At 42.9% G+C, this 15,655-nt stretch overlaps 1 protein-coding gene across 6 annotated transcripts in view; it reads left to right on the top strand.

Moving 5' to 3' along the window:
• KLF12 (KLF transcription factor 12) overlaps positions 1–15,655 on the top strand; it is a 263,442-nt gene that overhangs the window by 22,218 nt on the left and 225,569 nt on the right. The window contains exon 1 of one of the 6 annotated variants that reach the window (XM_062636891.1): positions 5,916–5,980. The exons of the other annotated variants lie outside the window; for them this stretch is intronic. The gene's annotated coding sequence lies outside the window, so the exon portion shown is untranslated. Of the gene's footprint in view, positions 1–5,915; positions 5,981–15,655 lie in introns of those variants that run through there. 6 annotated transcript variants of the gene reach the window in all.

The raw sequence follows: 15,655 nt of genomic DNA, 5'->3' as shown, positions 1-15,655 counted from the left end.
GAGATGTATCTCACATCGTATCACTTTAAGGAATTATGAATTTTACCTGGATAATGGTTTCAAACAGATGAAAATGTGATTCAGGTTTTAACTCTTACAAATTGTAGCATAGCCATGACAGGAAGCTGAAATCTCTGAGAGGCTGACTTTAGGGAGTATGTGATTTCTGTTAGTGACTCTACTAGAATGAAGTGAGAAAGAACAATTTTGATCTTTATCTCCAGATAGCAGCTATATGAACGCTTACTGTATGTGTGTTCAGTGCGTCTGTACCCTGTTAAACTGAAATTAGAAAAGTGAAGTTGTAAAACTTTTTTTTTTCCTGTCTTGATACTGAATTATATCAGTGTAAAGTACATCCAAATAGCTTATTCCTGTTCAGTAAATCTGTCGGTGAGTGTATCAATACTATGATGAACTTACTGAGACCTTTCGTACAGGTTTGTTATAATTAAATCAGTACCCAAAGCACACTTCAATTTTGCTAACAGAAGTGCCTGATCAGAAGGCCATGGAGAATAACACAGAGTACATGGGTGGTCCCTTGGAAGGCAAGCCGATCTTCTCATTTGGGTCTATCCAAAGACTCAGTGACTGTAAATTGTTTAATCTGCTTGGAGAGCACAAAAGCTATTCAATTATGTTAATCAGCCGTTCTGCAGCATCACAGAGTTGAGCTGTACTTTTCTTATTCTGTTGGAGAATATTGTCCATAAATGCATCATAAATGTTTCATTTTCAAACTATTTATACAAGCCCTGGTCATAGGTCAGGATCCGCTTATGATAGGTGGTCCACAAACAAACTCCTCGAAGTCTTAAAAGTGAGACAGCTGGACACAAGGAAATGCATGAGAAAGCAATGAAGGGGATACTTAATCACAAAGAAAACAATAATAAAATGAACAAAAAAACGCCCAAAGGAGTCAGAACAAGTGGAAAAACAACCCAGGTCTCGGCACATCAGCATTGTGGAAAAGAAAGTTTGAAGGTGGACAGATCCCTTTTTTAAGCGAGTAGAAAATGCACTATATCATGTGTGTATATATATAAAAATATTCTGTAGATACTGTATTATGTAAATACAGTGTTTTCTGTGTCTTCCACCCATCCTTCATTTGACAGTTGTACAAGAACTGCCTTGCTCTTTTCTGGGTATTTGTCATTTCAGTACAACTGGCGCTTGCACAGCAAGCAAGCCCATAGCAGGGATGGTTCACTGCTGTCACTGACCCTTTGCTCTTCTTGATCTACTCCTGTTTCTCCATTGTACTTGGAAAGCAGCTCCTTGCATCAAATCTACCTGAGATGTGTCAAGATAAAGGGTTTTAAAATGTGAAGAAAAAGTTGTTTGTGTGTTTGTGTGACCTGTTGTGTGATGGTGAGGGGTTGTGTGATGGTGAGGGTTTTTTTTGTTGTTGCTTTGGGTTTTTTTGGCGGTTGGTTTGTTTTTTGTTTTTTTTTTGTTTTTTTTTTTGTTTGTTTGTTTGTTTTGGTTTGGTTTTTGTTGTTTTTTTTTTTCCTAATTAATGGTTGGGGTTTGGTGGCATTTTCCCCTCTCACATCCCTGTTCATTGTGGCCATGCATTTTCCTTCTGTTTCACCTTACTGGTTGGTATCCAGCCTGAAGGATACATGCATACAAATCTGTCTCAAATCTTTGCTCAAACTTTTTGTTTTTCAAGGAGACAACTTTTTCCCTTACTGTGTGCTGAGAATCTTCTCATCTCTGTGTCTTTCTGCTGTGCCTGTCTTTGTAGACTTTGAGTCCTCCTGGGTAAGGACTTTATCTGGAGTTGGGCTTAATGATGGTTTCTCAAAAAAAACAGCAACTCAGCAACATGCTAATTAGTCCATCAATAAAAGCTGAAACAGATTTAAGATGTCCAGGGGCTGTGTGAGGAGGGGAAGAGGATGAGGGCAGACAGCAAGCGCTTGAGGTGAGGACTTTGCTCCTTAGATCCACTGAAAGAGGGAGAGAACTTCCCCCGTGGCAGCCACTGTGCTTTTGGCATGCTTTTCATGCTGGTGTTGTACCCTGCTTTATAGGTGTGAGGGATGCTTGAAGACAGGATTGTTCCTACTGGGTTTGCAGCCCTGTGATCAGGAGGGGAGGTTTTTGGGTGGTTGTGTCACAGGGCAGCACTACAGTGCAGCAGCAGTGAGAGCTGGAAAGGTGAAACGGGGTGCTGTCTGCTTAGCAGCTGGAAAGGTGAAACGGGGTGCTGTCTGCTTAGCAGCTGAGATTGAGGAAAAAGAAAAGAAAAAAAGACAGTGTTAACAGTTTAATGGCAGCCAAGAGGTTTTTGCAAAAGTCTGGTAAGTTTATGACATTGTTGATAATAGCATGCAAATCCTCATGCTTAACAAAGCTTTAGTAGACTATCAAGTGACATTAGCTACTGACACGGTGCTTAACTCTTATGCCATAACACATATAGCTGAACAAGAAATGTAAAAGTAGGCTTCTTCAAGTCACATTTTTGGCTGAAAATGCCGTCAAAGAGGTTAAATGCTTGCTCTTTTTTGGAGTTTACCTTACTGCATGTGTAAGGATACCTTCAGGTGAGAGTGATGTGCCCAGGACTGGTTCCACAGCCAAGATGTTCTCTGTGATGTGTTGTGACGGCTTGGTCCCTGTGGTTCTGTGGTGCCAATGCTTTGTGTGCTGGAGCTCCTGGCATCCTGTGAAGCAGCCTCTGCATGGCCACGCTTCAAAGCTTGCTTCTTCCCATCTGATTCACACAGCAGCTGGGGCACTGAAATTGAATCCTGCTATGATGGAAGTAAGATAGAAAGCTGGTTGTGGACTGTTTTTATAGAAAACATTACGCACAAAGAATTTTCTGAGGAGCCCTGAACAGGATTTAGTACTTCCATCCATCTTTGGGGGAGGGAGCAGGTGGGAGAAGGGAGGCCGCATTGGATGTTCAGGTGCCAGCATGTATTTCAGCGATCACTGGTATTTTCGGTAGCAGTAACTGATGGCTTTGTTTTTCGGATGCATGATTTGAAAATGGGGCAAGCAAATTCCTAAAATTGCTCAGATAGTTTCAGAAGTAAAACTTCTTCTGGGGTAGGTGGCAGCTTTGCTGCATCTCCGATTTTCACTTCCTATTTTTCTGTGGTGTTCTTAAGCATGTCTGTAACTTCAGTGGGAATTAAAAAGTTGGAAAAGTTTGAAGTCAGAACTTTTCCAGAACATGACCTCTACTGTCTCGGGCATGAGCAGGCTCTGGCAGATAGATATCTTACTTGGCAATTACTTGTGCTCAGCAGTAACAAATGTAGCACGGTACTAAAGAGCTTTTAATGCTCGCTTTGAACAAGCTGATAAAATGGGATGGAAAGGAGCCAGAGGAGATGAATCGAGCCCAGTTTATTAAATGTACTGCAGCAAATCACAGTAGTTTGAGTGTTGCTGGTCAGCCTCATTCTTACCTCTTCTACTCACAAGTACCCTTGCCATGCTGCAGAGAACTGGAAATACTTTGTGAGGCCAATGGCACGTATTTCTCCTTTACCGTCCTCTCTGTGCAGTCACCATTATTCTTCATCCTCTTACACTGAGTTTTTGGCAGCATTCTTCAAAGGTTTCATGTTGTCAGTGGGGATCAGCCAGAGCCAAGTCCTGCAGTCTCTCCTGTGCAGGCTGCAGGAAGGTGTGCTGGTGATGGCAGATGTCTCTCACCGTGCTCCGTGCTTGTACACATCAGAAAAGATGTTAATTGCCAAGCATGCTTCACCACGAAACTATACAACCTCTATGGATTTTACTTAATTTTGACTTGAAGAACAGGCCTTAGATGTAAACATTAAAGATGCTTCCACTAGTAGTCCTTGACCTGTGTCTGCATCCCTCTTTTTGTCCCCTGAGGAATTTAAGTCCTAAGTATTTTGTGCAACTGATGTTTTGTCTAGGTTGTTCTCTTTCTAGTGCTAGCTAGTTCTGTTACCTTGCAGGCTGCAAAGGTGAAAGTTGTTGCTGCACTTTCAGTCACTGTAGCTAAGCATCAGGTCTAACCTAGTAGCCTAGATGTCCTCCATCAGCAGTGACAGTCAGAGATATCTCCAAAGTAGGTGTTCTCCCACCAGTCACAGAAATGGATCTTGAAAAAGGATAAATTGTGGTCTGAAGTGGTTGTCTTTTTTTCCTTGACTACAGAGGGAGCTTTGGACATTAGCTTAAGTGTTTAGGTAGCTAACATTAGGTGAGCTGAAATCCAGCCTTAGTTTGTAGCACAAGTTGAGTAGTTGAGGTAGCCTTTTTTCTGCATTATCCTCCTGTTGGTTTAGGAGGATAATGCAGAAAATGTTGAATAAAGACAACCCGAAGGGAGTGCTATATATGTGGTCCTTGATGTATCCCCACAACAAGGCCTGAGTAGAGGATAAAGGTTTCTTGAAAACTCAATTTGCATAATATGCAAGGGATGGTTATCGAATCAGTCAAATACTAAGGTAGTATGTGCACATGCATGTGTAAATCTTCTCTTTACTCGCCCTTTTTTTCCTTTAGCTCTAAATTACTGTCTTTCTCTTCCATGATTTAGTGGGGTTATTTGACATAATACTGACAAAATGCTGACTTTTCTCTTTACTCCTTCTAATCCACCTCTTGCTAAATCAGGTTTATTCCCTCACATTTTCCCTTCACCCGTCTGTAAGTGTATTCAGTCTTGGGTGAAGGGGCATGAAACGGTTGTCTTCCTCTCTTCCCTCTGAAAAGTTTGTCTGGCAAGTTCATGAATTTCCCTTATTCCCAAGAGCAGTTCATAAAGGATATATTTCTTCTTCCTTGTGCTGTGAATGGGAGGTGATTGCCAGAGCATTGTTCTTCTAGGAAGCTTATTTTTCCCTGTGGTTGGACCTTTCCCCCTCAACTCAATTTAGAGCACTGATTAAGCAGTAATTTAAGTTCATGTTCAGGTTTCCCTGAAGTACCCAGTAAGGTAATCCAGTACCAGTTGGTGGGTTTGGTATTCTGGGCAGAGCACCAGCAGACTGGTGCACTGATGAGAAGTGTAACCAAACTTTTCCTGGAGACTGCAGGGAAACCATAGCCCATACCTTCCTCCATGCAGTATCTCCAGTTGTCAGCTGGGCTGTTTCAGGTGGCAAAGAGAAAACAGATCACTGAGTGACTGGATCAGCATAAATGGCTCATGCACACCTTCAGTGAGGCAACCACATCATCGCGTGTCCGGGAGCAGGGCTGTGCTGCCACATGGGTTTTGGGCAATCTGAGTGCACAGCTGTAGGAGCAGGCAAGCCAACAGGCCCTGCTGAGGCTGACATTGCTGCGCTCCCTCACACAGAGCGCTTGTGCTCTGGAGATCCATTGTCATCTCCCCCCAGCTCCTCCAAGCACGAGGTATGTGTTTTGTGCTTCCTGAAGCATGGCTTGGCAAGGTTGGCCAGCCTGACTTGCTGCCTTCTTGAGGAGCTCCATTCCCTCTCCTGAGTGCTCTCACTCATCGCAGCTGTCTTGGCCCAGTTGGACTGGGATTCTCTCTCTTGCATAATTTCAGGCCACTGAGCCATTTCAGTGTGCTATGGGTGTGACTGGTGTGAAATGACTCCTTAGCGGGGACCTTGCAGCACCTTTGTAGTTTCTAATTGCTGCTATCCCCATGTGTGCATTCCTTCGGTAACAGTTTCTAAGTGGTGTGCAATGCTTCCTTCACCTTGGTGTTGCAGTCATCCCATGCTGGTCTGATAGCCGATGTGGCTGGAGTTGTGTTGCATTCTGGGCTGTGTTTGTCCTGACTCTGGGTAGCACTCCTCTGCAAATAACCTACTAAATGAATTGCTCCTGAAATCTCCACCTGTGCTGTTGTGCTGTCAGTTTGGGATTGGTTTCTTGTGAAGCACAGAGCACTCAGAAGTGTGCACAGAAAAGGTGCAACCTGTGAAAGTGTTCACAGAAGTCAGCAGCTGTGCCGAAGACTGCTCTCAGGGGGTACCCCTGAAGCATTAGGGTAAGTAATGCTTGTTTTGTTAAAGGTAGAAATACCTCCTTTAGGAAAACCCCTTCTTGTGATGGTTTGCCTGTAAGCACAAGTTGAGGTAGTTGCTCTACTCAGTTGGATTTGTCTCTTTACTGTGTGCAGGCCAGACAGCAAAGCTAAAAGTAATTTAGCTTTAAAAAACTAAAGAAGTATTTCTTCCCACAAATTCTTCCAGGTATGTTGGGGTAGTGCTGAGTGTAAGGGCTCCATCTGCTTTTCATTCTTTGCATTGGGCTACCTCTAATTTGCAGTTCTGTACTTCAGGATCTTCCCATTGCTTTTCTGGTGGTCTGTCTACTGTGTTTTACTTGCTGTTTGGCAACATATCTGCTTTATTTAGTTTATTTTTGTCAGAGGTCTGCAAATGGCTCATCTGAGGTAGAAAAGACCCCTTTTTTGTGGTCCTCACCAGTCAACAGCAACAGGCCCAAAAGATGATCCCTGATGGGGCCAGCTTCCATGTATATGTCACCCCACTAGTCCTCTGCAGACAGATGGCTTCCACCACAGTTTCAGCTTGGTGCAGGTAGCCACAGACTGTTGTCCAAGTCTTAAAAATGATCACTAGCTCTGACATGATTACATGTTAGTTCTTCAGTGTGAGACAGGATGTTGGGAACAATTTTTGCTGGTGTGGAGACTGGGACCTCTGAGCTGCTTATGGTAAAGTTGTTACTGGATCGATAGGCCTAGTCTGTATAGCAAACCAAAAGGAATAGTGCCATACACAGTTATCTTAGTCCTGTTTGCTTTCTAAGATGAGAACAGTTTAAGGGTCCTTTTGAGATAGGACAGAGTATGAAGGCCTATGGCTACAAAACCTAGCAGCTTTAGCAACGGCTCTGAAACATGTGGAATGGGAGAGATGATTTGGAGAGTGACCTTTGTGGTACTGAGATGTTTAATTTAGGCTTCTGCATAAATTCAGTTCAAACCTCTTTGCCTTGTGAAACCTCCTCTTGTACTGGCATTGATGAGTGATCACTGCATGAGCAGTGATGTTTTTTGTGTGCAGGGTGACCACACCTTTGCTCTGGTTAAAATCTTACACAGGTGATTCATGTCCTTGGTAATGTGATCATGTTAAGGTGTGGAGAGGTCATAGGCCACAGAAGTGTGTTGACTGTGCCACCTGATCTGTAAACACTATTCCAGGTTGCTCCTCTCTGGCTTGGTGTGCGTGAGTGAGGTGCTGCAGTCCCTCGAATTGCATCTCTGCAAACTTGGGCTGTTGGGGTGGGGATGCAGCCGTGGCGGTGTTGCTCTTTGGGCTTTGTCCAGAGGCAGGGCTGTGAAGTTGTGATGCATCACAGATGCTTGCGCTCTGCGCTGATTTGTGTGTTGAGATGCAAAGCATTGATCCTCAATTATCCCCCAGTGACTGATGGTCTTACTGGAGCAAAGCTACAGACACAGATGTTCTTCTTGTTAGTATGCACTTAAGTTTATTTAAGAAAGCTTATTTAAGTTGTTGTTTTGAGTATTTTGTATTCTTTAGTAAGCTAAATCTCCCTCCATCTCCTCCAGCGTCTGGGTGCATCCACTCTTGCACTGAGGTGTGTTGGGTGCTTCCACTCTTGCAGGTTTTTCTTAACTGTCCTGTGGGATTTTGGTGTGCCCCATGGCTCTTTACATCTCTTGCTAGTCTGCCTCTCTAGAGTCTCTCTGCACTGTGGCAAAATAGCAGCAGTGTAAAATTTAGGAACACTTTCGCTCTGAAAGCAGTGTAGCAAGGTACAACAGCAGCACTGGGAGCATTTCTGTAGCTCATTGCCTCACTACATGCTTGCTTGAAGGTTATCTCTGCAGTCTTTTATTTTTTCTCATAGGGAAGATCAGGTTCTGCAGAACCAGATGACACCCATGAAGGTTTCTTACTTGCCAGGAGTGGGAAGATGTGTGGTTTTTTCTTTTTTTTTTTTTTTTTTTTTTTTTTCTCTAAAGCAATTTTTTCAGTCAAAATGAAAGCAAACATTCAGACTTGGGGTAGGGCGGGGGGGAGGGAAAAAATAATAAACCCGCCCTTTTCTGCTTCTGCCAACTGTCCCTTTTGAGGGAGCCAGCAAAGTCAAGCCCTTCTATTTTCATCCACTGACACAGTGCACCAAGGCAGCTGGAGGTGCTGGTACAGGGCAAGCAAGGGAGGATGGGTTTTATTTTTCTTCCCTTTGCTCCCCCAGCAGCAGAGATTTTTTCTTGCTGATTGACAGCATCACCATTTCAACCCTGTTGACGCTTTATTAAAAGGAGTGATCTGAAGGGGCTGGAAGTAACTCAGCCAGAAGTGTTGAAAGGGCACCTCAAGATCTGTCATCTAGAGAAGCTGCTCTCAGCCTCATGTGTGCATGGCTTGGTGTTAGGCTCTGTGGTGCCATTGTTGAACTGGCCGGTTCACTGTGGATAGATGAAATGGTGACCAGGGATCACTGCAGGCAGAATCCTTGATTCAAACAAAATGGAAATAGTTTGACCAAGTAAAGGTCAGGAATTCCAAGACTCCTATTAGGTGACTCAGTCCTGCAAAGGTGATCAGAAATGTGGTACTACCAGAAGGAGGACACACATCATTCATAATTTATCAGTATATTGGAAAACACATTCTAATGTCCTGCTGTGCAATAAATGTATGCACTACACTATCACCAAAGAGCGATAAGATGCTCTGCTTGCTATTTTAATTCACTTAAAAAAGTAGCTTTTGTTCTTTGTTGTTCACTTAGTCAAGAGCTTTATCTCGTGTTTGTATCTGCACGTGTAAATAGCACATAGCATCCTGCTGTGAGGATTACATACTTGCCACCACAGTGTATTTAAATGTGTACTGTGAACTTTGTATTGCGGGCAGTTGGTGAAAACTTACAAAAACATGACAATGCTATTAACTCTATGCAGCCTGAAGGAGGAACGTGCTACCAGCCTCTCAGCTGGCTTAGGGAAGAGGCAGACTGTTCTGGAGCAAGGCACAGAAGTGCTATCTCACAGCGACATGTAGTTAATGGAACTAGACAGAGTTGTGGCATTACTGCATTCAGGGGTCATGATGGTGAAGGATGCCATGAGTCAACCTGATGTAGCAGGGAGCCTTGGCAGGAAACCACCGTGTTTATAAGAAGCGGGGTAACCACAACTGTCAGCAGCTCTGAAAGATTCCACCGTGGCTTTCGTTATGAATAGCGGGCACTGCTGCTGAAAGCTTGGGTTAAAAAATCTAAATGGCATCAGGACTGTGAAGGAGACACGAGTTGTGTCTCCCAATAACTATAACAGTTTCCAGTTCTGCATCGATCATGGTTGTTGTAAGACAGAAAGGGATTAAAGATAAAATAATTCCAAACCAGCATTTATTGTGGGGTTTTGTTTTTTTTTTCTTGATTTTTTTTTTTTTTTTTTTTTTTTAATATGAAACATATGTTGGGGAGAAGTGGGGAAAGAAGGCTACTGTTTTGGTTTATTTCAGTAGAAATCTGCTTGATTCTGCTGCTTGCTTCGTTGGGTTAAAAGACCTCTTCTGTAAGTAGTTTCGTTGCAGAAATTGAGTGGTTTTGGTTTTGTTTTAAAATGCTTTCTGAAAATGCTAGGCTGTGTTAGCCCAACTGCTGAAATAATGTCTTTTCATAATCATTTGAGTGCCCCATAAATACATCTCACTTGCAGCCCCACCTGGAACTTAGATTGAAACTGGTGAAGAAACTCCAATTTTTGCAGTAATTTTTACTTTGTTTATCTAAATGAAGGGAAAGCCCTGGTAGTTACGCACCTCGGTCAGGGTTGAATTTATCCCAGTGTGATGTGTGTTTTCCAGTGTAGCTGGGTAATATTTATGCATAAAGCACCAGAAGTGAAGTTCCAGTTTTGGCTACAATAATAAATGAGGCTGGAGAGACAGGATTTTTGGCTGACGTGTTATTGGGAAACAAAGTGTCAGTCAGTTTTGCCTTCCCAACATGATCTATGTGAAAGTGGTTTAAATTGCCAAAGATAAATGAAGAACTTTTGGTGAAGATTTTCTACTTCAAATCTGTTTCTCTGTCATGATGGAGGCATGGATTTAACATTTAAACTGCTATGTTATTCCACATAAGAGGTGGTATTAGTCAACCTCAAAAAGAAGTTTTGTTCCCTTTGTTGGCTTTACATTCTGCAGCCTACTTATCTCTTCACTCTTTCTAGTTTTGATTTTTTTCTGGTGCATTACTATGAATGATTAAAAGATGCTGAACCTTTGTGGTACCAGGTTCAGTCCTGCCTGTTGGTTCTTCCATACACATATTGACTTTCATGAGATCTCTGCCATTTTGTGGCTCTGAGCTAGGCTTGCCTTGATCCTCGCAGGGCTAGGTGCCAGGTTGCCAAAGCTCAGTGCACTGTGCTGCTGCTGCTGTGTGCCCGTGGCATTGCTCCTCACTCTGCTTGCTGCAACCTGGGAGTCAGAGAAAGGGCAGCTTGTCCCTGCAGCCCTTTGCTAACCTGCCACAAGCTCAGCAGATGAATTGCATAAGCACTGTGCATGAAATCAGTGCAGAAAGGAAAGCACAGGGGTGGGGGGCAGCCTGAGGTAAGCTGTTGCACGTTTATAGTTTGGGTCTTACTTGGTGCTTCTTGGCATCCTGTGTCAGAGGGAAATCTTGACGAAATGCAGCAGACAGTTAATTCTGAACTTGACTGGTGTTATCTGCTTCCTCAGAGGTCGGGAAAGTGCAGACTTGAGCTTGTTTTGGTCACCACTGGGGTTGAATTACAAGCATGGCATGTGGGTTGGGCGGGTGGTGAACTCTTCAGCTGGGGAGGGATGAACAAAGAGCTCCAGTCTGGTTTGCTTTGTAACTGAGTAACTAGATTAGCTCCTTTTTATATCATACCTTGCTCTGGCACGGCGTTTGCATATAATGTGCAGTTAGGGGTGGTCTAGATTCATGTCACCTTGCTTAAATGTAGTGGTTGCTTTCATAAAATGTCTTGATGGGTTGCAGAAGTGATGATGGCAGTCTCGTGATGTGTTTGTGGAGAATGTGGAAATCCATTGCGTACTTTTTTTTTTTATGTGGCTTTGGTTGGCATATCATGTAATAAATCTCTTGGGATCAGCTAATAATCTCTTTCTCTTTGATACTTCTGCTGTTGTGATGAGAGAAATTACTTGAGCTGGAGTCCTTTTTGTATTAAAAGAGAGCATATTAGCATTATTAGCAACACATTAGCATTATTAGCAACACATTTTCCACAGGGAGCTTTGGACTTCCTGAATTTGCCCAGACCTCTGTTTACTGTAGGGCACAGCACAAACCCCTTGTGCATAGGCGTCTTATGAACAGAGGGGATCACTGAGCATTGTAATTTGTATGCTAAGAAATGAATTTTGCAGCTTGATTGGTTTTTGTCTTTTGGGGAGTTCAGGGAAGAGTTTCTAGCAGCCACCTTGTGTTTGTAAATTTACTAGACAGGAGAAGTGCCTAAAACCGTTGGTTTTTCCCTCTCCCTTCACTGTGATACATATTTGAAGCTGCTGAGTTGGAAAACAAGTGCAGATATGTAGGGGGCTGTGATACCATTACGTCTGTTACAACAAATTAGTCTTGTAATGTCTGTACAGCAGAACTAAAGTTCAGAGTGCCATTTTGAATTGACACCCACACCTCCTGAAAGCTGGAGTCTTTCAAGTTTCTCACTTATGTGCTTCCCAGCCTTAACGACAAGCTTTAAAGATGCAAAATCTAACCACTTTTAAGATGTCGAGTTGGGTGTTTAACCTCTAAGAAACCCAGCCTGTTCTGGAAATCCTGACTGATGGTGCAGGTTTTGGTTTATATTTATTTTTCTTTGGTTTTGTCTGTAGACTCCAACAGCTGATAAAGTGAAGCCCAGAGGATTTGCAGTAGCCCAAGAAAGCTCTGCTAGGGAGGTAGGGGTGCACTGGGGGTCAGACCGCCTTTCTCCTTCATGCTTGTGTGTGTCCAAACTGGGTTGGTGGAGCACCTTCTCTGGGTGAAGAAGCCTGGATTTGCTTTCTTGTTGCTGTGTCACAAGTCAAGAACTTGTGGTTGAGTGCAAAGACATGGTAGTGTTCATTTGGATCAGAGAAGATGGGAACTCAGCAGGCTCAGAGGACTGATCTGTTTGAGAGACAAGGGGTGTTAGAGGTATGTGATGGGGAGGGACTGGACCTGGAGTCTCATGCCTTGTCATGTCTTTAGACATTGTCCAGCGGGAAGGAGGTTTGCTGTCCCCGTGTGCTGCTGGTCCAGCCTCAGCAGATGACAGCTACCTGTGAAAGCACGAGCCAGTGGTTTTTAGAAGTAGCATACACTCTCACAAGAGGTTTTTCTTTCCTCCTAAACAAAGTTTGTCAGGTTCTCTGATAAGCTTCTCTTTTGGCTGTATTTACCTTCAGAAAGGTATTTGAGGGCTGTTTGGGTTTGGGCTCCGGCTTAGAGATCTAGAACTCGCAAAGTGTCTCATAGACCAGAAGAGGACTTGTATTTTAGAACACCAGAGTGATTTCTCCTACCTGCCCTGAAGTCTGAGGCAGAAGAAAAAATAATGCTGTGTCTTAGGAGCATCCTCTCTAAGTGTTTGGATCTGTGGTAGGATAGCCAATTGACAGATTACGTTTAAATTACTTGCCTTCCTAAGTGACCCCCTTGGGTAGTGCTGGTGGTTGTTATCATATAACCTTGTGGTTGTGTCTTCCTGTTTGGGGCTGTTTCTGGTTTGAACGTGTCAGTGTTGCAGCAGGAGACTTCTGACTTTTTGTTGGTTCACAGATCCTTAACAGTGGGAATTTTGGGACTGTTTTGCGAATGGCAAGAATACAGGAGGGGGCAAAGCATTCCTTGTGCAGTATGTGGAAAACAATTTAGAAGCTCTGAGCTACGTTTCCAGATACTTAGTTTGTGATGGCCATAAAATGCTAACAAAAAAATAAGTAAGAGGAACTGCTTTTATGGTGAGAGCTAGTTGAAATGAATGTGTTCAGGAGATTGTTTCTTATAACCATTAAAAAACCTGGAAAAAGCTGGATCTTCCTGACCATGTTGCTTTTTCCTGGTCTTTTAAGAAACTGAAGATGCACATGTTAATTTTTATAAAGCCAGACATATTGGATAAAATAAGCTTCATCTCCTCTTTTTTCCTTTTTGACTTCCTGGTTTCTTGCTACAAAGCAGCTATTTCCTTTTAATGATGCTCAGACTCTTCTAGATCTTGCTGCTCCATCCGTCTTCCCTGAGATTATTCTCAAATCATCCGTGTTCTCATGGCTAAGGATAAACAAATGTGCAGATGCGTGTAGTGGACAAAAAGAATGAAATAACCCCAAATCCCCCAAACACTGCGCTGCACATGTGTTATTTCCCAGGAAAGACTTGAGGCTAAGGTTAAGATGACAGATATTAGTTATGTTTCTTTATATCCATTTGGAAGGTGCTCAGATACTATGGAGCAAAGGACAAGAATTAATTCCATTTGTTTAAATATCTTTGTACCTTTTACGTTTTGCTTTCTTTATGGTTGGTTGCCTTGGGATTGTTTTATAACTGCATGATCTTTTTTTCCTCCCTAGAGCAGACAATTTAAATGTACTAGTAATTCACTTAACCCTTTTTAGAACTCACATGGTTTCTTTTGCCTGTGTGTTCCTAGATCTGGGAAAAAAAAAAGGGGGGGCACCAGAACATAACTGGAGAGGCTTACCTCTTAGTGCATTGGTTTCTGCAATTGTGAAACTTTCCAAATTAATCACCTAAAATTTGTGTACGGGGCAGACAATTGAAAGAATGTAAAACCTATGGGTTGAGATGAATTTAACAACTATAAAAGTACAATATAATACTAATAATAAGGGAATAGCAAGGAGAGAGATATAAAAGTAAAGGGAAGAGGAAAATGAACAAACCAACCAAGAAACAGTGATGCACAATACAATTGCTCACCACCCGCTGACCAATACCCAGCCTGACTTGAGCAGCGATCTGGGCCATCTGGGTGAATCTCCCCAGTTTATATACTGGGCATGATGTGCTGTGGTATGGAATACTCCTTTGGCTAGTTTGGGTCAGGTGTCCTCTTTCTGCTTCCTCCCAGCTTCTTGTGCCCCTCCTCATTAGCAGAGAATGAGACTGAAAAGTTCTTGATTGGGGTAAGCATTATATAGCGACAACTAAAACATTGGTGTGTTATCAGCATTATTCTCAGACTAAATCTAAACCACTACATTGCACCAGCTACTTGGAAGAAAATCAACTCTGTCCCAGTCAAAACCGGGACAATCATGAAAGAAAAGGATGTGACCTCTTCAAGTAGTTTGATTTTACTCTCTGCCCAGCTGAGGTTGCAGAAGAGCACGGTTTCAGCTCTGTATCTTGTCCCACTGGACTTGGTTACCAATTTGTTTGTCTTCAGACAAGCCAGCAAATGAGAAATCAAAGGGAAAGAGGGATCTTGAAATGGGATCAGTTGTAAATTCTTAATTAGAAGAGATGTACCTTTTCAAGGAAATCCAGAGCCTCCCCTGGCAGAGTGTAATGAAATACAAATCCAGGAGAGAAGCTTCCCCCTGTGGCAGACCACTGGGTAGGGAGCAGAACTAGTTAAGTGCCACCTAGTTTTGGTGAACCAGTGCTTAAGTATGCCAGCTAAGGACCAGCTTCAGTCTGTAACACTGCCCACGTTGTGTTGCTGCTGCCTCATTTCAGAAGTTTTCATGATATCAGAAGCCTTTGGGCAGCCCCTTGGAACAGACCAATGGCATATATGCCAGAAAGAGTGGGGGAATGTCTGCTATGCAAAAAAGGCACGAAGTGGGTGGAAAAATCATGGAAGAGCAGCAGTGATGTTCCATGAAGGCCACACAAGTCTCACCAAGTAGTTTGCATCTTGACGGGATCATACTAGCAGAAGGCTGTGTGTGAACATAAAGTAAAGCAGTGCAGCTTTTATCTGTCTTTGGAGTTTCCTCAAGGTTCTCAAGGTTTGTACTAAAGAATTATTGATCCTGGTCTTCAGCAAGACCTCAGTGAGCCCTTCCTCTGATGCTTTCTGTTTTCTTCTACTCTTCTTTCATGGAATGAAGGAATCCTGTGGGATAATACACCCTGGGTGCTACAGGGCCAAATGACAGCCCCTGTGTACTCCCTCCTCTCAGTTACTCTGCAGATGTGCAAATAGTTTGGGATGAATAATGCAAAAGCCATTCCACCCTGTACATACTTCTACTTTTCACTGTTTACCTCTGAAAAGGTTGTTGCATTGCTGACCAGGACAAGGAGATGTTTAAAATAGAAGTGCTTATAGCATATTTTAATAAGTACATTCCCAGTTTCAGTGAGAGAAAAATGTCTGGTGCCTTAGGACTACTAGGCTATCTCTGTAGTTAATGAAAGCTTGGAAGAACAGTCTGATCAGCCATAAAAGCGTACAGTAATCAGGTCCATTTCTTTAGTGATGTCTTCAGTAATCTTCTGCCTTGAGTAATGCAGGGGTTTTCTTAAAGGAAGGGACATGAATTATGGACAAGGGTGGGTGAGAAGAAAACAAGTTAACTTGTGCTTTCAGATGAAACCCAATACCCAATCACATACTCCTCTGCAGGAGTTTTTCTAGCTGTATAATAGGGATTCATATTATCCTTCTGATAATTTAGAGTGTGGA

The sequence above is a fragment of the Pezoporus occidentalis genome, unplaced genomic scaffold (assembly GCF_034315485.1).
Source record: "Pezoporus occidentalis ecotype Australia unplaced genomic scaffold, CSIRO_AGI_Poc_V1 ctg5, whole genome shotgun sequence".
NCBI classification, from domain to species: Eukaryota; Metazoa; Chordata; class Aves; order Psittaciformes; family Psittacidae; genus Pezoporus; species Pezoporus occidentalis.
The sequence above is the reverse complement of the archived record's forward strand: the minus strand, read 5'-3'. Positions and strand labels throughout refer to the sequence as shown.